The sequence below is a fragment of the Ursus arctos genome, unplaced genomic scaffold (genome assembly GCF_023065955.2).
Source record: "Ursus arctos isolate Adak ecotype North America unplaced genomic scaffold, UrsArc2.0 scaffold_31, whole genome shotgun sequence".
In the NCBI taxonomy this organism is placed as follows: domain Eukaryota; kingdom Metazoa; phylum Chordata; class Mammalia; order Carnivora; family Ursidae; genus Ursus; species Ursus arctos.
Window position 1 is genome coordinate 31836814 of NW_026622997.1, and position 23726 is coordinate 31860539.

At 47.2% G+C, this 23726-nt stretch overlaps 1 protein-coding gene and 1 pseudogene across 3 annotated transcripts in view; one reads left to right on the top strand and one right to left on the bottom strand.

The window, feature by feature from the left end:
* The window catches only part of BTBD9 (BTB domain containing 9), a 410047-nt gene that overhangs the window by 39710 nt on the left and 346611 nt on the right, over positions 1–23726 (bottom strand). The window lies entirely within an intron of this gene.
* Positions 9838–10083, top strand: LOC123000244 (transcription elongation factor 1 homolog; annotated as a pseudogene).

Consider the following 23726-nt stretch of genomic DNA (forward strand, 5'->3'; position numbering starts at 1 on the left):
GCACATGGAAATCTCCTGCAATAAAACACTGTAAGACTATTGCTAAAGCTAAATCAGCTTATTTTTCTGTATTATTTCTTGGGGAGGAAGGTTGCTGGGTGAAGGGGATGGGTGAGAGAACTGACCAGTAACTCTTTCTGATTCCATTGTCAGCCTTTAAAATCAGATAGATCAGCTATTAATCTCAGAAAGCCAGCAGTGAATGTGTGCAATAAATTTGTCATCATTTTATGAATAAGCTCTCGGTCATGAGGGCTTACTGTCTGGCAATTCACCTTTTCCATGATATTTTCTATCAGCTGTATTTTGGAGCAGCTTAGAAAGAATATTATTTGTGTTCCTGGAGATCGGAACATAAAACACCTTCGGAGTGATGGAGATGTACAGGCAGGCTTCACGTCCGCCCCTGGGCTCACTAAGCAAACAGTTTACCGATGCTCGAGTGAACACCACCAGGGGACAAGAATCACTCTTCCGGGTCCAGGAGAGCACTCATCTCCTCCACAGCCGCTAACGAAGGCCCTGTTAGCACGAGATGACGTTGCGTGTGCCCATTGGCTTTCTGTCAACGACTGTCAAATAGAGCTGTTGGTAATCACAGCTGGCAAGTTGTTTAGTCAATATTTTTGAAAAGTTCAACCAAGTGTGTGAAAGCACAAAGTAGATTTTCCTGAAGTTGTGAGATGATTTACTCATCTTCCTGCTCCATGATGGCTCTGCCCCCATCAGGATCACACCGGTGTCCTGCCGGGCAGTCCGGAAGCGCTGTAGGATGGGAGGTGCAGAAATGGATGAAATTTCAGCTGTTCTGTCCTTCAGCTGTTTTCTTCCATCAAGTCAGTGGAACTCTAGTCCTGAGACTCGGTCCTGAGGCGCCTTTACACTGGAGATGGACACGACAACAACAGAACCCTTAACGCCACTGCCGCTAGGAACAGTTCCAGCCCCAGCCTAAAAACTGCCCCAGGGAGAAGGCCCCTCCACATCAGTTTTAAAGCTCTGGGGAAGATACCAGTATTTTTGCCCTTCATTCCTTGTGAAGGACGTTGCTCTATTCTATGACTAAAGACGGCAAGTGTCCTTTTGGAGCCATCTCTCCCAGATATGACAACACATCGTGAAAGGGAACCCCACGAAATTAAGAATCCAGTTCTGACACCGTGCAGTGTGTCGACCCAGAGCACGAGACTGGACAACGGCTGTACCTTGTATCCTTCTTTGTTTTTATGATTTTCATTTTCTTTATTTTGTACAGCCTTTGTGGGAACGATCATGATTCCCAACCGTGGGTCAAAACACCGTTAGCAAGTAAATTTGGGGGCCAGCAGTCTGGTACAGGCTCTGTAGAACGCTTCTGAGAGTTCTTGTCTTGGCCTTCTCTTTACGGCGCCTGACTCGAGCTAGACGCGCCATGATGCGTTCCACAGAAATGCCACGGTCCCGTCTGAAGATCTTTGACGCTGGCGCTCCCAAGTCGGGGGCCCTGCATGAACAGTAGCAGGCTCATGTCCCATCTTCCTCAACTTCTCTCCCCCAGGACAGGGGTGCTTAGCAGCTGGTGACAGCGTCGGAAGAACTTGGCGTGGCGGTGAAATTCTCCCTGGTTCTCATGACCGAACCAATAGACGATGACCTATACTACAGCCGTCACTAACACCTCCAGTCAGTGGAGAACACGGCCACCACCTTCTGAGAGAACATGGATACGCCCTAGTGCAGGGCTTCCTGCAGGGAGGGAGGAGGTATGGTCCATGAGACATTCTGAGGCACTGTTCCAGGCGGTCTCAGATTCATTGGTGGCCCCTGGAGGGTGTGTTAAACACACACTGCCAGCTCCCACCCTGGAGTTTCTGATTCAGTAGGTCTGGGGTGGGGCCTGAGAATTTGCATTTCTAACGGGTTCCCAGGTGATGCTGACGGACTGGGGACCCACTTTCAGATCCACTGTTCTATTTTGCAACAAAGAGGACAACTCTGTTACACTAAGTAGAAGGCAGAAAGCTGGAAAAATCCTAGGCAGTTTTAGAGTAAGAGGACCAGGAAGACCTAAGAGGACAATTCTAGTGATAGTAAGGATGGGGGACTGATATGGAGGGGAAGCTGTGGCAAGGAAGGTTTCAAATCCAGCTTTCCAAAGTATTCCACAGGTATCCTGATTGGGTGTAGAGGTTTGCTGGCCAAGGATCGTTACTTGGGGACAGGAGCTGTGTTGGAGCAGGAAGTCCACCCTGGCCAGAAGTCGCAATATCCCGGTTTTGGCCCAGGTTCTGCCACTCACTAGCTTTATGGCCTTGGGTAAGTCACTTGATCTCTGGAGTCTTTGCTGTTGCACCTAGAAAATGCCTGTCCTGCAGGTAGTCAAATGAGGTGGAGGCTGGGAGAGCACTCTGTAAACTGTTACTATAAATGTCAGGAATCCCTCTTCTGTCAGACTCCCTGTGCGGCAGAGGGATTTGCTGCCTGCTGCGGGACCCACCTGACTCTCCCTTCCCTGCAGCACCCCCGCCCCCCCCGCCCCAGGGCCCAGCTCCATCTTACCCCCAGCCAGGGGGGATGCAGGAAGGTATCAGCAGTCAGGTGAGCCCTGCTCTGGATCCTGTTCTCAAGCACTTGGGTCCTAGGAACTGGCTCTCACCTCATTCCTTGTCATTCAATGATCATGCCACACCCCGGTTCCAGCAGTTATTCTATACTCAAGTCAATGCCTTCCCCCAGGGTCAGCACTTTTACTCTAAAGGGCCAGGCAGTAAATAGTTTAGGCCACAAGAGCTCCCTGTCACATATTCTTAATTTTTTAAACAACCCTTTAAAAATGTAAAAGTCGTTCTCAGTTTAGAGGTTGTATAAAAACAGGCTATGGGCCAAATACGGCCTTACTCTGCTGAGTTCCCTTCATTCCCTAAAGTCCTAAGGTCCTGCTGTAACCCTTCCAGCCCAACAGTCCACTTCTGAACCCCAACATCCAAGGCTGTGACACTCCCAAAGTACTTCTAGGCTGTGCTATTTCTAGAAGAACCCCCTGAACCTGCTAGACTTCCCCTAGGGCTGCTTATCTTGACTTTTACCCCTTCCTCCTACAGAGATGTTCCCAAATTTTCTCTTCCATCCCAGGAGGAGGTTGAACTCACGTCCAGGTTCTGACTTTCCTGATCTGGAATGTCTACCACCAGTTGCCTGGGTTTTAACCCATAGGCTGAGCGTGTGTGGCACAGACAGGAAGTCACAAGAGGGCCATAGGAAGCCATGACTGGGCCACCTCACAAAGGAAACACCGGTTGTCTTTTCTTTATTCTCCAATCCCAATGATCAACAGATTGTCTATTTCTTGGGCACAAAAATTGAATGACTAGTTATATATGATATTTAATTTCTACACATATGAAATTTAATTTCTAGTGATGCATGACATTTTATCTGATAGGGGAGAAACAATCCATTTATGGAGTGTGACTTTCTAGATAGGCCACTCTCTCTCCTATGGTTTTCTGTGAGTGCCCGCCCAGAATGTGCACCAGGCTTGTTAATACTGACAGCTCCTGATGGCTGACGAGCTCTTTGCGGAGGGTTTAGTACGAGAAGCAACACGCATTCCGCTGCCGCTCAGTCTGTTCCTCTGGAAGGGGCATGAGGATGTTTCTTTATTACGTTCTCTTCTTTATTTTTTTATTTTTTTTTAAAGATTTTATTTGTTTATTTAGAGAGAGACAGTGAGAGAGGGAACACAAGCAAGGGGAGTGTGAGAGGGAGAAGCAGGCTTCCCACCAAGCAGGGAGCCCCATGCCGGGGCTCCATCCCAGGACCCTGGGATCATGACCTGAGCTGAAGGCAGATGCTTAACGGCTGAGCCACCCAGGTGCCCCTATTATGTTCTCTTCTTTAGACTAAATAGTCTCTCCTGACTGAGTTAGCTACCGAAGTCCAGCTTCAACTTTCACCTTCCTGATTAATTCTCTGACTTGAAGAAATGGCTCCAATCTTGTCCTTCCATCTAGGACGGTGTCATGCATCTCCCTCGCGGTCTGACTGTGGAATAACACAGCTGACAAGTTTTGTTATTCATGAAGACTGAGTAAGGCCGGGTGGTTGTGAAATGGGTGTGTTCTTACAGTAAAATGAACTCAGCACTAGAAGAGAATGTCGGCCGTTTTTGCCACACCAGCCAACAATGAACACTTGTTTCACCTTCCCACAGACATGGTGACCTAAATTCCACCTGCAAATAATTTCAAACACTGAGGAAGGCATTGAGCCACCCCTGTCATCTCACAGGGGTGACAATCAGACCTTCTTTGGAAATTTATCTTTAATATGGTAGATCGCTGGTATTTAATATGGTTGTATGGTATATCAGGTCCATGATTCACGAGTTGACATGTCTGTCTGTGGTTAAAGTACTCAAATAAACAACATGGAAGTGAATTTGTTGAAGGCCAAGATAAAGGAAAAGTGGTCCACTTCTTAGGCCGCCGTGTTTGCCTGGCTGGGCTGCTGAAGGCCGAGGTAGGGGTGAGTGAGCACGAGCCCAGAGTGGGTCGTGGGCGGTACGTGTGGTGAGGACAGGGCAGGCCCCACCTTCTGCGGCACTGTGGTTCTGGGTTACTGACCTTCACCAGCCCACTGAAGAGCAACCTGTGTTCTCACGGCGCCACACTGGGTAGAGAGATCTCTGGAATGGGAGCTTACTCGTGGCTTTCTTTGAATAAGCTTCTTTGGCAGTGACAAAAGCTTCTTACCTCCCCAAAGTAGCTTGTACTTGAAATATACTGCTTCTAAGAAAGGGGTGTAACCCTATCAGTGTTTTCAGTGGGATTCGAAGCTATCCTTTCTGCATGGTTTGACAATATACACTTGTACTGGCCAACAAGGGATCTTTTACTCAACTCCCATAAAGTTTTACAATGGATGATTCATTTCAGAAATGAGACCTGATAATGCAGATTTATCACAATGAGAAGCCTGCCTTTAAAATGTGATTTAATGATGCCTCTACTTATTCACTGACATCTTTATAAAACTGTTAGTGTGGAAATATATTTGTCTTTTCGAAAATAAGTCTTCCTTTTACAAGTATCGTGCAATATGAGCATCCATTAAAAATGCAGCGGCAAGAGCAGCAGTGGTCTAATTGCGCAGAGGCAACGCTGCACTGAGCACTGCCTTCTTCCGATTCCGGCTACACCAGCAGGCGTGGCGAACATCTCTTTCCTTCCAGCAACCTCCACTCACGCACGGAGTCCCCAGCTCAGGGTCTGCTACTGTAACTAGAGGGCAGAGAGAGGCTGTCCAAGGTCACCCAGATGCAATAATGCTGTAAATAAACAAGCTACTGATTATGACTTAATGCTGCTTTTCTTCCTACCTTAACTTGGTTTATGAGCAGATCTTGATGATTTAACCTTTCAGCCAATTAGAACAGAAGGTTTGATTGACAGCAAATGAATAAATAACATCTTAGTGCAGGAGATAGAATCATCCTCCCCTATTAATCAGTCCCTCTGCCCGTGTGCAGGTAACACGATATTTATCACGCCACACTGTTACAGTCCCTTGGGGTGTCATTTCACGGCCTACCAGTAAAAACTTCACATTTACAGCAACTGCCCCTCTATTACTGTCGATAACATCTAATTGATATGTCAAACCTCCAAGGGAGGCAGTAAATTGAAACACTGCCTCCCCCAAAGAAAACAAACTGGCAAACAGGTAAATCCGCACCTGCCTTCTTATAATCGCCCAGACGCTTCCCCTCCAAAAGCCTCCCACCAGGAACCCACTGACATCCTGTTCACTCTGGGCTCAGACACCCAACACCCCACTGCACAGACACACAGGCCAAGAGCCCACCCCCAGAATCCTGCCTGCAGAGCGTCAGGGAGCCCTGAACACGGTCCACGACGAGCCACTGCATTTAAATCATTTTGCCAGTGGAGCCCAGCTAGACTGTAAGCGCCACAAGCATTATGTGGTGTGCAATCTGGAAGAGAGCAGTAGCAGCCCAATTAACGATACCGCAGATCTCCCCTGAAGACCAGGAAATGCTGTCGGAGATGTGATCTCATTTACCCACAGCATGGGGAGGAGCCGGAATAACGATGCATTGTTCAGAAGAAACGAAACCCAGAGAAGATAAGACACTGGTCTAAGTGTTTATCATGAATTGTATACATTTGATACCAAAATACAAGATTTATCTTAAGGCGCCTGGGTGGCTCAGTCAGTTAAGTGTCTGCCTTTGGCTCAGGTCATGATGCCGGAGTCCTGGGATCGACTCCTGCTTCGGTTCGGGCTCCCTGCTCAGTGGGGAGTCTGTGGCTCCCTCTGCCCCTCCTCCCACTCATTCTCTCAATCTCTCTCAAATAAATAAATAAAATGTTAAAAAAAAAGACTTACTTAAAAAACAGGGTTTATAGCCACTCAAATATAGCACTTAAAGGTATTAATAAAAATGTTTAAAAATCACACTGATGAAGAGAGAAAGGACTAACCTGTCATTGATAATTCAATCGTTTTATTTACTTAACAAAAGAACCTTGATTTTAATAATGGACAAAATGAGATTCAGAATATAATCCCATGGAGGCGCCGTGAACTGAAAAGGTTCTAGCTGAAGAATATATAACACTCATCTCTGTCAAAAATAGGAACACCCACATACATCAAAAGTAAATTATCAATCAGAGAAAGACAATTATCATATGATCTCACTCATAGGTGGAATTTAAGAAATAAAACAGAGGATCACAGAGGGGAAGAGAGGAAAAAATAAAACAAGATGAAATCAGGGAGGGAGACAAACCATAAGAGACTCTTAATTATAGGAAACAAACCGAGGGTTGCTGGAGGGGAGGGGGGTGGAGGGATGGAGTAATGGGGTGATGGACGTTAAGGAGGGCACGTGATGGAATGAGCACTGCGTAGTATATAAGACTGACGAATCAGTGACCTCCACCTCTGAAACCAGTAATACGTTATATGTTAATTAACTGAATTTAAATAAAAAAAACAAAAGTAAATTAGACATCCATACAAAATACTGACTTGTAACTAGATGTGTGACACACATGTAAATAGGGGTGTGGGCACATGTGTTCTTTCTGGCATCCCATTCTAGCTCCACCCACTGCTTTCTTTACTAATTCTGTACCTTAAAAAAAATTTTTTTTAAATAGATCTAATGTGAGGCAAACCAGCAGAAATGAAGTTATAATCGTGAGTTTGGGGGAAGATTTGTACATTATCACAAATAATTTAGAAAGAATTCTATTAAAAAGAATCCTAACAGCTGATCCCACCGAACTACAGCGCCGAACAGTCAGCCTTCTAAACACGGGAAGGTATCCCTGCACAGGAATTCGGAATTTAGATATTCGGTTATCTTTCTTCCTACCCAGTTCCTCACCCACCCGCAGGTCTGCCCTGTCCCTGTCCCTGTCATGCTGTTCCTGCCCAATCTTGCCATTTTAGCCAAACCTTTTATTTTATTTCCTTTGTTTTTGTTCTGTTCCTTTCCTTTCTTTTTTTTTTTTAATTTGCTACTGCCCCCCCCCCCAATCTTCCCCAAATGTTCCCAATTTCTCATCTTGCTTTGGAATCCCTGTCTTGGTGTTCCTTCTTCTTGTGGTCTTTCAGAATGGCTGGGAGTTCTTTATAATTCTGAAGTACGGACAATTCAGTAGTAAGATTTACTTGAGTCTCATGGCCTGCACAACCTCTTTTTCTATGTTGTCATTCCTCTTCTTGGATTTATCTGTCTGCCTGGCTCAGCTGGCGAGCCCCCGGATTCTGAGCAATACTCCTAATGTTGGATACGGTCTTGAGCATACTTCTGGATGACGGCCATCTCATAATGACAAGAAAGAAAAAGATTGTCAAAATCCAGTGTCACTGCTTGGGGGAAGATGATCCTTGGGGCAAAACCAATGCTGGATGAAAAATATTTAAAAACCTTGCACAAAGGCTTTTAGAGATTACCAGCCAAAGTACACACGATGGACAAAGAGCAGAAATGGAGAGGCTCTGTCTCCTGGAAGGGCTGAACATGGGTAAAGAAGTGCCATGAAAGAAAGGTAAAAATGTAACAACAAATGCTTGGGGAAGAGCAAGATCTACAGGAGAGAGAATGATCCACTAATGAGCAAACACTAGTCCGTCGCTAATCCAAGTAGACAGCTTTCTTCCCATTTCTAATTTTCATGATTTACGTGTTTAATCAGAGTTACCCAAATATCACCCACTACACACTCACAGCTCAACACGGGACTTGTTCCAGAGTATGTATGTCAGGTAGCACTCACAGGGCTTACAAGACGTGGTCATTCAGGACGCAAGTATGATTTCAAGGTAATAATGAAGTGTAATGCAGCAATTCCATAATCTAATCGGGTAAACCCATAAACGTGGCTCAGAAAGTCATGTGTAGCTGAAGGTAAGTAACTTCAGATGGAATTCTTGCTGGCAGATGGTGAATGCATGTCTCAAGGAGCTCACTATGAGATGGGGACATAGAGTCACCATGGACAGGAAGATATGAAAGAGTAGGCTTTCCTCGTGGGTGCTCCCCAGGGCAGCCTTTGCACTTGTCTCTACAAGCTTCGTCAGAAATCCACTGACCCACCTCTGTGCCTCTGGGGGGGCCTCAAAGCCATCCATCCCTTGATCACCCACAACACCATGAACAAACAGAACAAGAACAAACTGGTGAAGGAAGTTGCTACCTCTTGCCCAATGATGTGTCCTAGAGGCTCTGAGACCCACTTGAATCAAGACCTAGCAGTCAAGTTCAGAGGTCACGGGGAGAGGCAGGATGCTCAGGGTACATGAGGAAGCTAGGCCAGCAAAGCTGGTGAAGGTCAGGAACGTCCCTAGTTGGTAAGATCTAGGAGAACAGAGACATTCTCTGGCTCTGAAGTTGCTAATCTCTTCCTGGGAACACATTCCTTTAGTAACTCAAACTATTCATATGTAATGGCATTATATGGGTTTTGGGAATGCAGATGTGAACAATGAAAGCAGACAGGGTCCCTACTTTCCTGGAACTTAAAGCCTATCGCAAAGACAGAAACTAATAAGCAAATTACAAATAAAATTATAAATCATGACGTGTTATCAAGGAAAAGAACACATATTATAAGAGAGACTAACAGAGGAGGCCAACTCCATTTTGGCTGGAAATGGTCAATTAACCAGCTTATCTCAATGGTCATGTGCACAGCCGGGCAAAGAGCAGAGATTAGGGACTACCTATGAAAGTGCAAAGAAGTGGCAGAAGCAACCTTGGACTTCAAGGAGCTTATGACTTGGTTGAAGAGATCCAGTGATGTCTTACTTTTGCATAGTTTTACCACTTCGCGATTACCTCCATGCACACTGCACCGAGGCAGCTATGACACACACATCGGAAGAGACTAACAACACTTGAGCTTGATGAGTGAGCACAGTCCCTTGGCTAAGATGGAACATAAGGTTCCAGGCCAGAGGCAGACTGGCTTCTTACTTCCCAGGCATACGGAATCCCACGGCACACCAGCCTGCCTTGCCCCAAGGTGCTTACCTATCCCTGTCCCTGCCTGTTCCCTAACCTGCCCTCAGTGGGTCTCTCTGCTCCACCCACACGAATGTTGGTAGGCTCGTTCAGGTTCCTAGAAATAGGTCACCACAGGTTTTAGAGTGGGGATGGGAGTGTGAAACCCTCTGTTTTGGAAAACTGATAAGACACCAATCCCTAACTAGGCAGTTAGATTGCACAATTCAAAGTGTAGTGACTTAGGGAAGTCACCGTCTCCTGGGTGAACGAGGCCATCGCAATGGGGGAAGGTGAGTGTTTGTCCTCCTACAGACATGGGGCACAGAAAGTCAAAATGGAAGCTACCCTCCAAGAAGATGACAGGCACCCTAGAGACCCAACACTTGCCCCTCCTGCAACCACGAGAAGTTTTGTGAGGAGAAAATGGACCGTGCAGGCAACACCAGAGTCATCTCTTGTATGTGTACCTAGAGAAATCCCAGACACTGGTCACCTATCTGTCAGAACCAATGGATGTGTATAGCAATTGGACAGACGCCCATGAGGGAGCCAGTCAGTAACAATGCAGAGGACTCTTGGCAGTCCTGCCTGCCTTGGACCTGCCCCACCATCCAGGCCTCTGTGTGTATGGAGTGGGTATAGGTATGGCTGTTGAGTGTGTGTGGCCGTGGGGATGTGCTCGGGGACATGGCATGGAGTTGAGGTGGGGTTGCTGGGACCCCAGGGGCCTGAACTGCCTCACTTGGCTCTGAAAGCCTTTAACCTGCTGCTCCCTCACCCTGGTGTCCTGTCACCCTGGGCAAGGGCTCTCCGGGACTCTCCAGGCCCCTCATCCACCCCGACAGCACTCTGCCTGTTAGAACCGGATGGCCTGCCCTCCTTTCCCGCCTTCCAAGGCGTGTGGCCTGAGATTCAAAGCCACAGTCCCACAGGCCCCTTGGCTGGGTCCTGGCAGAACAGCCCCTTTTCACAGTAAGTCGATTTTGTAGAGGAGGAAGGGGCTGGGCTGGGGACAGCTGTCAGTCATGAGCCCTTACATAAAGCAGCCTAGAAAAACAAACAAACAAAACAAAGCAAGCCAAGCTGGAGCACAGCCAGGCGCTTGGAAGCTTTCACAGATTTGGGAGGGGGGTGCCCTTGCTGCCGCTGCACCCCTGCAAAAGGGAAGTCCATAAACGGGGACCCAATGGCACAGGGCAGCCAGCAAGATGGCGGGAGTTCGTAGCGGATCTGGGGTATGAGTTAGCCATGACCAGGATGAGCCTGGCTGGGCAGCTCCAACAGGCCCAAGAACCGCACACACAACAAAAGAGTATGAGAGAAAAAAGGCTAAGAATCTAGGGGTGATGCCAAGATTTTTGACCTTGGGAAAACAAGAATTAAGACTCTCAAAGCATATGTGGGCCAAAGAACACTTAAATCTCATGGTGCTTGCTCAGGTGTGAGGGCACGTGTGTACACGCACACACATGCACACGCATAGTCACAGAGTTCCCTCCCCCGACATAAGGGGCTTCTAAAGCCATTTGTGGTACCGTGGGGATCCAATTAACCACGGTCTCGCACAAACATTAAAACACTAGTTAGACGTGAAACACACTGCTGTGGCCCATCAAAGGCGAGCTACAGCTGACAGGCCAGCCCTGAATAAAACAAAGGCCTAACGACGGCAGGGCTGCTCTGGAAGCAATCGGCTTTATAACCACGATTTGACCCAGGATTTTACGGCTGAGACGAGCAGAAGTTTGCGCAGTGTGAGGCCGACTACTTAACAAGGGTGTCCTGGAGTGGCTTTCTTACCCAGCGTGTACCTCAAGTCTCCCCTGTGCCAAGTCACTGAACGGGGAGACCAAATGCTCTGCTACAAGGGATGCGGTATGCGGTCCAGAGGCAGGTCAGGGATGCCCTTTCTTCACGTTCTCAAAGAATGCTGGGGTGCTGATTTCTCTCCAAGTCAGACCACTTCGGGGGTCTGTGCTTTGAAGTCCTGGCTAGAGGCATTAGTGCTGACACTTACTGCTGTTTTAAGGGCACATATTTATTACGGAGTTCCCGGCTTCAATTCTTCCACCTCCTGGCTCAGGTTTCTAATCCAGAGATTCTCGGAGGACTAAACAATGAGCCTCTTGAAAACAGCTGGAGAATAAAGAGCCATGTGGTGAGGCCTGGCTGGATGCTCCAGCGGACACACGCGTCAGTGACTGTCCTTGTCCCTGCTGCTCTGATGGGGCAGGAGGGAAGGAAGGGGATCGCGGCATGAGGCAGGGCTGGCCACAGTGGCAGCGGGAGTTAGCTGGCTGAGGCACTGGTTCAAGAGTGCTCCAGGAGAGACCACACAGGCCTCTGCCGAAGGTCACAAAGCTGCAAGCTCCTCCTGCTGACGGAGGAGAGCGTCCGAGTGCCCTGCTCTTCGAGGGAGAGCATAAGAGAGAGGGCTGCCAGGCTTCCCATGCCAAGCACCCAGGCACCTTGAGACTGATTAGTGCAGACTCGAGAACAGCGGTTCTGTTATAATTTGGCACTTCTGGAACCATCTGTGTGTGGTACTTTGCTCTGAAGAAGCTCTTCTGCCTCTGATTGTTGGGACCAAGGCTGTCCGGCCTGCTGCCCCTGGACACAGAGCTCAGAGTTACAGAGTGGCTCTTGCCCTCCCTGAAGCTCCCCCCTTCAGCTTCTCGCCTGGCATACTGCTATCGCTCTAGGGTAGACCCTCATCTCTAACTGCTGCTTTCTGGTTTTCCTGTCTCCAGTCTCTCTCCCTGCCAATTCGTTGTCGTGCTCTCGTAGGCACAATCTACCCGAATAAGGCACACCTTTAACAGTCGTCTCTTCTGCCTGAGAGGAGAATGAGGTTAAACTCCCCGGCATGGCGTCCAGAGACTTCCACCGTCTGGTCCCACTCTGTCCCTCTAGCCTTCTCTCCAGCTTGCTCCCTGTGGACTCGCTACATGTCAGGGGCAGCCCAGGGCGCGCTGTTGGACAAATCCTCCTACCCCCGAAGCAAGAATGGGCGGTCCCTGGACCTCCCAGCCCACACTCCAGTCAGGCCAAACCAGGCCTAGTTACCTGAATGCACTAAGCTATGTCACATCTCATGTCTTCGCACACGCTGCCCCTTTTGCTTCGTGTGCCTCCAAATAAATGCCCTTCCCCACCCCAGAGGGTGCCCCAGTCGGCATCTGCCCATCTTTCAGGATTCAGTGTCAGTGGTACTTCCACCAAGAGACCTTTTCGACCACTTTACTTATTGATTTCTCTGTCTCTGGACCCAAACTGAGCACCTCATCAAGTCCAGGAACTTAAAAAGAGGAAGTGGCACAGAGTAGATGCTCATTAAATGTGTGTTGAAGGCATGAGGAAAACATGTTAGTGCCAGCCTCTGGGGTTCACAGAGTTAGAGTCTCTTCTCCACAAGACAGCTCTGCACACAGTTAAAGATCATTATCAGGGGCGCTGGCTCAGTTGGTAGAGTATGCGACTCTTGATCTGGGGGTCATGAGTTCAAGCCCCATGTTGGGCACAGAGTTTACTTAAAAAAAAAAAAAAAAAAGAAGATCATTATCATGACCTCACAACTCCCTTGGTCTTATCTTACCTGGGTCTTGTTTTATCCCTGGTTCCTTCGGTGGACCTCCTCCCACACCACCTTCATGATCAGCTTCACGAACTCTCATCACCTGGTCATTTGCAATGTCCTTCTTTAAGCAGGGACACACGTGTCCTGCCCAACACGGAGCACAACAGGAAGGTCGCATGGGCATGCGGACACTATGCAGCCAGTGTAGACTAGGACTGTCCAAAGCTTATAGCAGCCTCATCCTGTTAGCTCATATTGAGTTTGTGGCCAACTAAAACCACAGCTTTTTTTCACATAAACATCTCTCAAGCTTGACTGCTCCCTACTGTACTTGCACAATTGATTTTCTGGACCTAAATGGAGGGCATCACATTTATTCCCATTAAATCTCATCCTGTTGGTTTGGTCCCACATTAGAGGCTGGAGAGGTCATTTTGAATCTCATGTCTGCCCTCTGTTTTCTGTCAGGGCATTGATAAAAACAGTGAAATGTTGAAATGTCCAGGACTGTGGACAGAGTCATAAGGTACATATCAAGAGTTCTTGTCTCCTCTCCGCTGTCCCCACACCGGCTCCCAGTCCAGTCCATCAGCAGTCTGCTTTCCACAGCCAACCACTCCCCACCATTCCCGCTGTCACCACCCTAGTCCGAGACCCTGTCATGTCTTTTCTGGGTTATAGCAACAGCCACCTTACTCGTCTCTCAGTTCCATATTTATCTCCCTCCAATTCATTCCCCACACAGCCACTGGAGTGTCTTTAAAAAGCAGAAATCAGCTCATAGCACTCTCTTGCCTAAGACCCTACATAACTTCCCGTTGCTCTTAGAATGAAACCCACACTCCCTACCAAGACCTGAAGGTCATATACGATCTGAGAGGTCCTGGCCTCTCCACTCCACCTGGCACTGTCTGACTCCTTCCCTAGGCTTCAGCAGCGCACACACCAAGTTCAGTTCTCCTTCGTGGCCTTACATTTTCCTGAAATTCTCTGTCCCCAAGCCTCTGTAAGGCTGGCTCACTTAGCTCAAATGTCACTTTGTCAGAGAGGCCTTTCAGAGCTCAAGCTGCTTTTTGTCTACGAGAGTCCCATTACTAGTTACTCTCCTGTTTGATTTTCTCCAGCATTTACCAGTAGTTGCAAGTTCCTTCTTCATCTGGTATTGCCTCGATGAAAGTAGGTATCTTGTCTGCCTTTCTCGGTGCCTAACACTTAGTGGGTGCTCAGTTTGTTTATTTGTTAAGTGGACAAATAATAGTGAGAATTATGGAATCAGGAGAAATGAAATATATTTGCTATATGTATTAATAAGAATGGTTCTTGGTTCCTTTCTTACCACTGTTATTGTTATCAATATTTTATGATGCCATCAAAGAATCAAACAGAATTACCAGCAAGGAGTTAGGCTAGACAATAATTGGTAGTAAAAATGCATTATGTGGGGTAACACAGACATGCTACTTAAAAACCATGCACTCTGAGAGACCTCTAAGAGGCTGGTGCAGAACCAACATGGCACATGTAGCTCTGTGGTCATAGGATTAGACTGGTTTTATATCGAAAGGGCCATTTTTGAGGGCTGTTGCTCAGTCAGGTCAAAGTCACGTAAACGTCTCTAACCTGCGTTTATATGTACTTACTCTAGTGTAACATTAGGGGCAAGGATCGTTCTGATTTCAAAATCTGAATTTTACTGACTTAGAATCCCATTACAACGGCAGTGTGAGACTCTATAGTGGGGACTCATACTGCCGACCTAGAATGGAACACATTAAGTGGGCTGTAAATGGGGCTGGAATCAAGAGTCTGGCAGCTCACCCGCCCCACTGCCACTAAGCCAACCCTCCCGAAGGCTCCACCGGCTCCCAGTGGTCTGCTGTGGTCTAGCCACTTGTGAGGAAAATATAGGACCATTCTTTTTACGATGTCAGCAAGGTCCTCCTCTCACCCCAAAGGCCCAGAATGAGATCTCTGGATTTGCATTCGTAAATTAAAAATGTATTAGGGGCGCCTGGGTGGTTCAGTCTGTTAAGCGTCTGACTCTTGATTTGGGCTCAGGTCATGATCTCAGGGTTGTGAGATCGAGCCCCGTGTCTGGCTCCGCACTGGGCGTGGGCCTGCTTAAGATTCTCTTTCCCTCTCCCTCGTGCCTCCCCCTTTTCCTCCCCTTCTCTTAAAAAAAAAAAAAAAAAAAAGGGCAGTAGAGCAGTAATCCCTGGTGCAGCCACACATCTGGGGAGAGAGAATCATGAAACAGGAGACAGGGGAAAGTGAATCTCCTTCCCATGCCTCTCTTCCATCTCAAAAGAATTGCAAGGAAAAGGCAGAGAAAGTACAGTGGAGACAAGTTATGCTTCTCTGCTGTGGTCTCAGTATAGCCTCTTTCAACAGCTAAGAGCCCCCCAACATCAGTGCGGGCCTTCTGTGAGCCAAAGTTGCAGGGGGTCTGGAATCTAGAATAGATGCTAACAAAACAGGGCCAACACATGAGGGCCTTCCCACTGCACAGAGCTGTCCCCAGGCCCCAACATGAGTCCTTTGTGGAAGGGTACTTGTGGCGCTGGCCTGGGAATGCCTGCAGACTCTTTGTTCTGTTTTAAAAAAATAACAGCTTTAGTGTGATACAATTCACGTACCATAAAATTCACCCTTTTAAAGCCTACAATCCACTGGTTTTTGGTATATTCACCGAGTTGAGCAACCATAACCACAATCCCTTTTAGAACAGTTTCATCTCCCCCAAAAGAAACCCCTTACCCTTTAGCAGTCACGCCTCATTCTCCCCAGCACCCGCAGCCCCTGGGAACCAGCAGTCTACTTCTGTGGCTAGGGATTTACCTATTTTGGATATTGCATACACATGGATCACACAATACATGGCTTCTTTCGTGCAGCAAAATGTTCTCAAAGTTCACCATAGTTATAGCACGTATCAGTACTTCATTCCTTTATTTCTGGCCAAATAATACTCCATGGATATATCACGTTTTGTCCATCCATTTATCAGTTGACAGACTTTGGAAATGTTTCCAGTTTGGGGCCCTGATGACTAACGCTGCTGCAAATGGACACTCATGTACGAGTTCTGTGTGGACACTGGTTTTCATTTCTCCTGGGGATATGCCTAGAAGTGGAACCTCTGGGTCCCACCGTTTCTTTTTAATGACTATGCTATCCATGAACTCCTCAAGTTCCGGCTGTGACTTTTAAGTTCGAGATCAGGAGACAGATGCACATTAATATATCTCAGCTTCTACCAAATGGCAGGAGTGTGGCAGTGAACAAACCAGATTCAGTTCCGCCTTCCTTACAAAGAAGAGGTATGCAATTAAAATGCTTTCTTCTGGACACTTCAAGTGGCCCCATCATTTAGGCAGGCCTGAAATCCTCCCCTCCCTTGCTAAGTCTGTGAGTCCAGTTTCGGGGCTGATCAGAGCGGTGCCCACACTTAGCTTGGGCTGGGGATTCTGGCTATTCCAAGTTTAGTCTGGAGGAGTTGGTTTGGGCTTCACAGAGGAGATGACACTGAGTTGGGCGTAAAGGATGACCTAGAATTCACCGGAGAAGCGGCAAGGGTGGGGATGGACAATAAAGACCCGAATTCGAGGTGGTGTCAATAACACATGGATGTTTCACGAAGATGAGAAAGGCCAAGTACAGAGAACAGGTAGCAGCCCACGGCACTGAAGGCAGAGGGCATACACAGAAGGTGGATATGAAGTTTGGGGTCAGACTATAAGATCTTCAAAGTCAGGCAGAGACGTTTGGATTGTGGGCAAGTGGTGGTAGGACAGCTGTGTTTTATAGTGGCAACTGCACAGGCAGAACAGAGGAGAGATAGGAGGTGGAGGGAGAGGCAGCGGAGACCAGCTGCAAGATGGGAAGACAGAAGCAAAGAGAATCGACGCAGACGATGGAGAAAAATGGGTTGAGTATGATTAGATAGATGTTTCTAGGTTAGGGAAATGTACAAAAAGGCATTAGCTTGTATGTGGCAGTGGGGGAAGGAGGAGTTTAGGATGAGTGGACTCTGACGGGCCCTTGTTAGAAGACACTGTGGGTCAGGACGCCTGGGTGGCTTAGTCCGTTAAGCGTCTGCCTTCAGCTTAGGTCATGATCCCAGGGTCCTGGGATCGAGTCCCGCATCCGGCTCCCTGCTCAGTGGGGAGCCTGCTTCTCCCTCTCCCTCCGCCCCTGCCCCCTCTCATGTGCTCGCTCGCTCTCTCCCTCTCTCTCAAATAAATAAGTAATCTTAAAAAAAAAAAAAAAAAGAAGATGACACTGTGGGTCACTGTGTGAGTTTGGTCCTGGAGGTTTCCCCATCCCCTCTCTTAGGCAGTATAGAGCCCCACAGGCTGCCACTGTCCCTTGCTGATGGAGGAGGCTTTTATGCGCAGGGGTAAAAAGAAGCCTGATGCTAGCTCTCTTGGCTCATACCTACCAGAGTGCCTCAAACCTGAACACCCCAGTGAGATTTCCCTTTACTGCCGCTCTACACACACTGGCCTCTGAGAGACACAAGACACATGATGGGGCACAGTCTCTGCTTCCTAACAAGTCAGTCACCCATCCATCCGGCAGGTACACTCCACCTCCCCTTTCCCGAATAAGTTCTTCTTTCATCTAACAATTTTTTTTACTGAATAAGTTCGACAGGCAACTTTGTGTAAGTTTGAGGTGTACAGCGTGCTACTTGGATACATTTATACATTATGATTGCCACTGTAGTGATATTTATCACAGTACATAATTATAGTACAGTGTTGTCTATATTCATTACATTGTGCATTAGATCGCTATGACTTAATTACTTCTTGTTACAAGTTTGTACCCTTAAAACACCATCAATCTTATCCACCAACCTGTCCACGGTAACCACCATTTTACTTTGTCTTTTTATAGGTTTGGCCTTTTTAGGTTCCACACAGAAATGATATACAGAACCCATCTTTCTCTGACTCATCTGGCTTAGCATAACGTGCTTGAGGCCTACCCATGTGGTCCCAAACGGCAGGACATCCCCCTTTCTCAGGGCTCAGTCATATTCCATTGTGTATATGTACATCTTTTTTTTACCCATGGAATGAATTAAGTAAGTTCTTACGAAAGTCAGAGAAGCTCTCTTACTGAAATAGACTTTTTTGTTTGTTAACAGGCTGAAAGTTTTGCCTTCCAAGGGCTTCCTAGGGAGGCTGACGATGTAGAAAATCCACTTCCCAGGGTTCAGGGAAGAGTTCAGTGAATTCTCAACCTGACCCAGGAAACAGGACAATGAGTACAAACGTAGTGGTGACTCCGTGCCTCGTGTGCAGTGGGTGCTCAAATATTTGTTGAGAGAAGCCCCTTCCTTCTTTCCAATGATTAGAGGTACATAAATGCTTCAGCTACAAGTATTCAGAAAACAGTCCTGGAGCCGTCAGCACCAGCTCAACACCAGAGGCGAAGGCGTCTTGTCTGTCCAGGCTGAGGACAGCATGAGAGGAACAAGCACGAGGGGGTCTGCACTCCACGTGGAACAGGCCTCTTGCCTAAGCTGAGCCCTCTCAGCAGGAAAGGAGGGTGGAAACTAGAGCAGAACAGTCCAGAAAAGTTTTAACCACATCAGTTTTCCCCAAGAAACCTGAGATAAATAAAGATTCTTAAACAGAACGAGATAAAAGATACAAGAGAGATGTAGTGTAGCATAAAGCTCTTCCCAGAAGGTTCCTGACTGTCACTGGACATTGAGCTGCAGTTCATTTAATGAGGCCTTTTTAAATGAGTCTCTCTGGATCATGGATTATTATCCCATAAAGAGATCAGGATTCCTCCTAAAGCTCAGGCTGAGTCCTGCCCACTCCAGCAAGCTCTTCCCAGGGGGTGCTTGGCTCACCCTGGGGAATCATCCCTTTCCTGAATCCACCCACTGAGAAGCTGGGCCAATGGGGTTCTTAATTCAGAATTTAGGCAGGGTGGTCACACCTCCTTGGATGGGACACCTCCTCTCTCCAGACCTGTAGGAGGGCTCAAACTTTTGATCTTCAAGACAGAGAGCAAGGATTTGGTTTGGATTAGTCTAAATCTCATTTTCCGCTCTTCCCTAGTGATAACCTTTATCTAATTAACTGTAAGTCTGAAAAACCTGTGTTACCATTCTGTTCAAGAAAACCGCCCCCAAAATATAACCACTCATTCATTCATTCGTAAGTTCATTCATTCATTTGCTCACAAATCATTTCTAGGCTCCTACCACATGTCAGACCCCGTGCTGAGTTTTGATGATTCAAAAATAGGTAAGACATAGCCCCTGACCCTTGAGGGGTAATCGAACAGATCTGTAAATATTTCATAGACAGTCTTTGTGGCACAGAGTTAATGGCTATAACCAGAGCCTCAAGACCAGCAGTGGGTATTCCGAGAAGAGCACAAAACCCCTTCAACCGCATTCTGTGACATCCGGCACAGCGCTAGGCAGAGAGCAGGGGCTCGATTAAAAGCGCTCCCACGGTTTAAACATGGTTATCGAGCTCCTCACGTGGCTTCACTGTGTCTGCCAAAGCCTTTCAAGTCTTACCTTTCAGCAGACGGAGCCTCACATGAAGCAGAGGCCCTGCTACTAAATGACAGAAGAGCACGCTCGGAGCGCGGATGACCTTTGTATTCATTTAAACAACTCAACCTTTCTCAACCAGAACAGTCGTCTGCCTCCGCTTGTGAACCTGACTGCCACATTTGCATGCATAATGTGCCGAAAAGACTTCTTTATAATGTTTACTTCTATGTTTCCTCCCAATGAAATCACTGAAGGGCAAATTTGATTTTCAAATCCGTTTTAAAACATCTGCCTTCCAAAAAAGTGAGAGTAAAGAAATAAGGCTTTTAGATTACAGGCAAGGGCTAATTATTTTAACCGATACCCCTGTGTCCAGGGGTAATACAAATGTTAAAATACAAATGTTAAAGCATTTTTCATGCACACCCACAATCTAATGGATGTTAATATTTCATTAGGGAAAGGTTTCCAGTCAGGAGGTGTGTACTTCGTGATTGTCGAAGGAAAAGGCTGACTTCCTGACCCTTCTTTCACCACAAACTCATCTAGCCTTGTGCTTGAGCACTTCTGTTCGTTGTTTTCCACGAGAACATTTCTTTCAAAGATAACTTAACTATCTATCTTAGGACTTTCAAAATCTTCAAGCTCAAGGTATTTAATATATTTCAGTTTTTTTAATGTATTTTTTTCACTTCCCAACAAGACTGAGGTCACAAGCTTGTCTCCAGAGGTGGAAGCCCTTGTGGCTGTTTGGGCCCAGTTACGTGACAATGAATGACAGCTTCCGGGGGCTACGTGACAATGAGAGCTTCCAGGGGCTAGGGAGATGAGAGAGAAGCCACTGTGGGGTTTGGTTCTGCCTCCTATGTAAGAGTTTATTAAAGTTCCCATATATATCTTATATATAAAACACACGTGTATGTCAGCGTCTGTGTATCTATCCAGCCGACACACAGTCTTAGGACCTTAGAGCTGTGGTATGCCAACTTCAGAAGGAGATTAGAGAGAAATCCATTGTATTTTACCTTTTACAGAACTATTTCACATTTTTGTTGGTAACAACACACCGGACTATTTTAATAAACACAGCTCTCAGAGCCTGTAAGTTAGCCTTGTTTTAGGAATGGTGTTGTAGGGGCACCTGGTGGCTCAGTCAGTTAAACGTCTGCCTTCAGCTCAGGTCATGATCTCAGGGTCCTGGTATCGAGCCCCACACTGGGCTCCCTGGGAGCCTGCTTCTCCCTCTCTCTCTGCCTTCTGCCCCCTGCTCATGCTCTCTCTCTCTCAAATAAATAAATAAAATATTTAAAAAAAAAAGGAATGGTGTTTTATAGATGTGGAGACAGAGGCACAGGCAGAGGAAAGGACTGGGCCAAGGACACTGGGACAGTCAGTGGCAGAACTCTGGTCGAGAGCCAGGCCTCCTGATTTCTAGTCCAGGGACTTTGATTTTGCATTTTCCTTCGTTCGTGTGCAGTTCATGTTGCTGGTAGGACTGCCCACTTCTCTTTCCAGCGGCAAGACCCCGGTGAGTACTTCCAGAGCAACACCACTAGTATCAAGGCTGAGTCCGCAGCAATTTTACATCAACCACAGCTCCAACCTAGATTTTCACTTTTACCCATGTGCACGTTATTTCACCCACTAGCTTGTACCTTCCTTGGGGGCAGGGCTCCGACCTCTCTCCAGCTGAGGGCCTGGGATGCAGCAGATGAACAGTAAACCGCTACCCTGCACTTTTCGCTCTTGGTCGTCATCTGGGGCAGCCAAAATGCAAGCATCAGCCCACTCCCATGGGCTCCTGACTTCAGTGGTCAGGCGGATTCTTGCCTGGCCTAGTCCCCACCTCACAGTAGGCACTTCAGAAAAATGGACTGCACCAATGGATAAAGGTCTGCACAGGCTTCCCGGCAGAAGCAAGGGAGTCCTGAAGGAAGGCAGCATCATCGGCCAAAGTGGAGCCAAGGGCTGGCTGCATTTCCCCAGCCCTCATCTTTTAAAAAACCTTCGGGACTGACGCACAAATGCAGCTGCAAAGAGAGAGATGGTGCTGAAATCTGAGCCTGGCGAGGAGGACGCGGTTTCGGCGTGAACTTCATTTGGCTCTCAGCATCCTTGGCTGAAGCCTAACAACTGAGGTCACCAATTTCAAGGTTTAAGATGGAGAGGTCATTAGCAAATGGTCCCAGACCTCAGGTGCACACCAGATGGAGAGGTCTCTGGAGAACAACTAGAGAGCAGGTAAAAAAATCACAGGATAACCAAGATGTCTGTAACCAACACTTGCTATTTTTATCGAAATGTCTGCTTTCTCCAAAGGTTTTCCTAAGTGAGTATTCTTTTGACCTTCAGATCCTTCCCCTTTTGTGCCATGGCTCCCTTTGGCAGTCTGCTGAAGGCTCTGAACCCCTTCCCAACGGGAAACCAACAGTACAGAAATACAATGCTGTTCACAGACCCCTTGGGCAAAATGACACGGAGGTAAAAAGGACAGGTCCCATCACTTGACATAATTGTGCGACAAAGCACAAGACTTCAGAACCTGGATGGAGCCTGAGACCCTAGATCTCCTTCTACCAGGATCCTCATTTCTCAGGAAAACCTAGGTTAGATGTTCTTATTAAAGGAAAGGAAAGTCTCATTTAAGAAATAATGATGACAACAGTTTTTATATTGCTTCCCCAAGCCCTTTCCCTCAGACCCCCTCCGGGATTTGCTTTTCCTCCTCAGCCCCCCTTTCTAAACAGAATGGAGACCAGGAATTGGCAATGCTGATACAAATTTTAAGTCCTCTCTTTAAAAATACAACTCTGATTTTTCCATAGCCCCTCCCCTTTACTTTTCAGTGTAGTAAAATGAACAAGTCATCTGACCTATACGTTTTTTAAAAGATTTTATTTATTTATGAGAGAGAGAGAGTGAGTGAGTGAGAGCACGAGCAGGGAGAAGGGCAGACAGAGAGGGAGAAGCAGACTCCCCCCTGAGCAGGGAGCCCAACGTGGGGCTTGATCCCACGACCCTGGGATCATGATCTGAGCCGGAGGCAGACACTTAACCGACTGAGCCACAGAGGCATCCCTGACCCATACATTTCTAAAGGAAAACACGTCATTTCAAACAACTTAGAAAGCTACCCCAACATGAACTCTAAATACCCATCACCCTAAAGGAAGCTAAGCAGTAACACCCAAGTCAAATGTAGGGCAAACCGCTTCTGCTCTGAAGGCAAGACCTTCACTTTCATCACGACCGTCCGCCGACACACCATGTTCTATCTGAGGTGGGGTCTCCACGTGAAGTTCCTAAGTAAGAGGGTCACGAGACCGATAAATCCTAATTTAATTAAAGCAATCTTAGTAAACCCCTAAGACAACATGCTAGGCTAGAAATCAAATCCCAATAAACAACTGGAAAATGGGCACCAAGTAATACTAAGACTCCAGAGATTTCGGCAGAAAATGGGTTGTTCTATTGGTACTTGATTAAAAATCTGCTTCCACCTGGGTCAGTGCATTTCACGGGCACAGTCAATTCAGTTCCACGTGCAGAGTGTCAGCGGAAGGCCCTGTGGGAGGAAGCCAACAAAAGCAATCGTTCCCCAGGCCCCAGAGCCATTGCAACGGTGGATCTGGATTCAGATCGGGGAAACAAAGAGCTACGAGAGGATGCGTGTGCGAAATGGATCAGAAGGACTTTTCTCTGAGCAACACAGTAAACACTGGGTCTGTAGGAAACCTGGTCTCTTCCCAAGCACACATTTCTCCCTGCACCTTACTGCTCAGCAGTCTAACTCTGTAAAAGTGCGACTTGCTTGCTTTTTCGTTCTAATAAATTGTCTTCATAAACTGCACACTAGTTCTTCTGTGATTTGGATGAATTTTCAAGCAGACACGAGAAGCAAACAATCGTTCGACTTCAGTTTGCTGTTTAGGGGACACTTGGAAAGAGTCAGCTGATAGGAGAGTCTTTTTTGACGTCTATGTTGTTTTTGAACTAACGCCAGGCAAGGGGTCTATCTTCTCTTTTCTTCAGGACCCCACATGGAGCTCTGCACATGGAGAGGATCAATCTATCATTCTGATGAAAAACTGCAA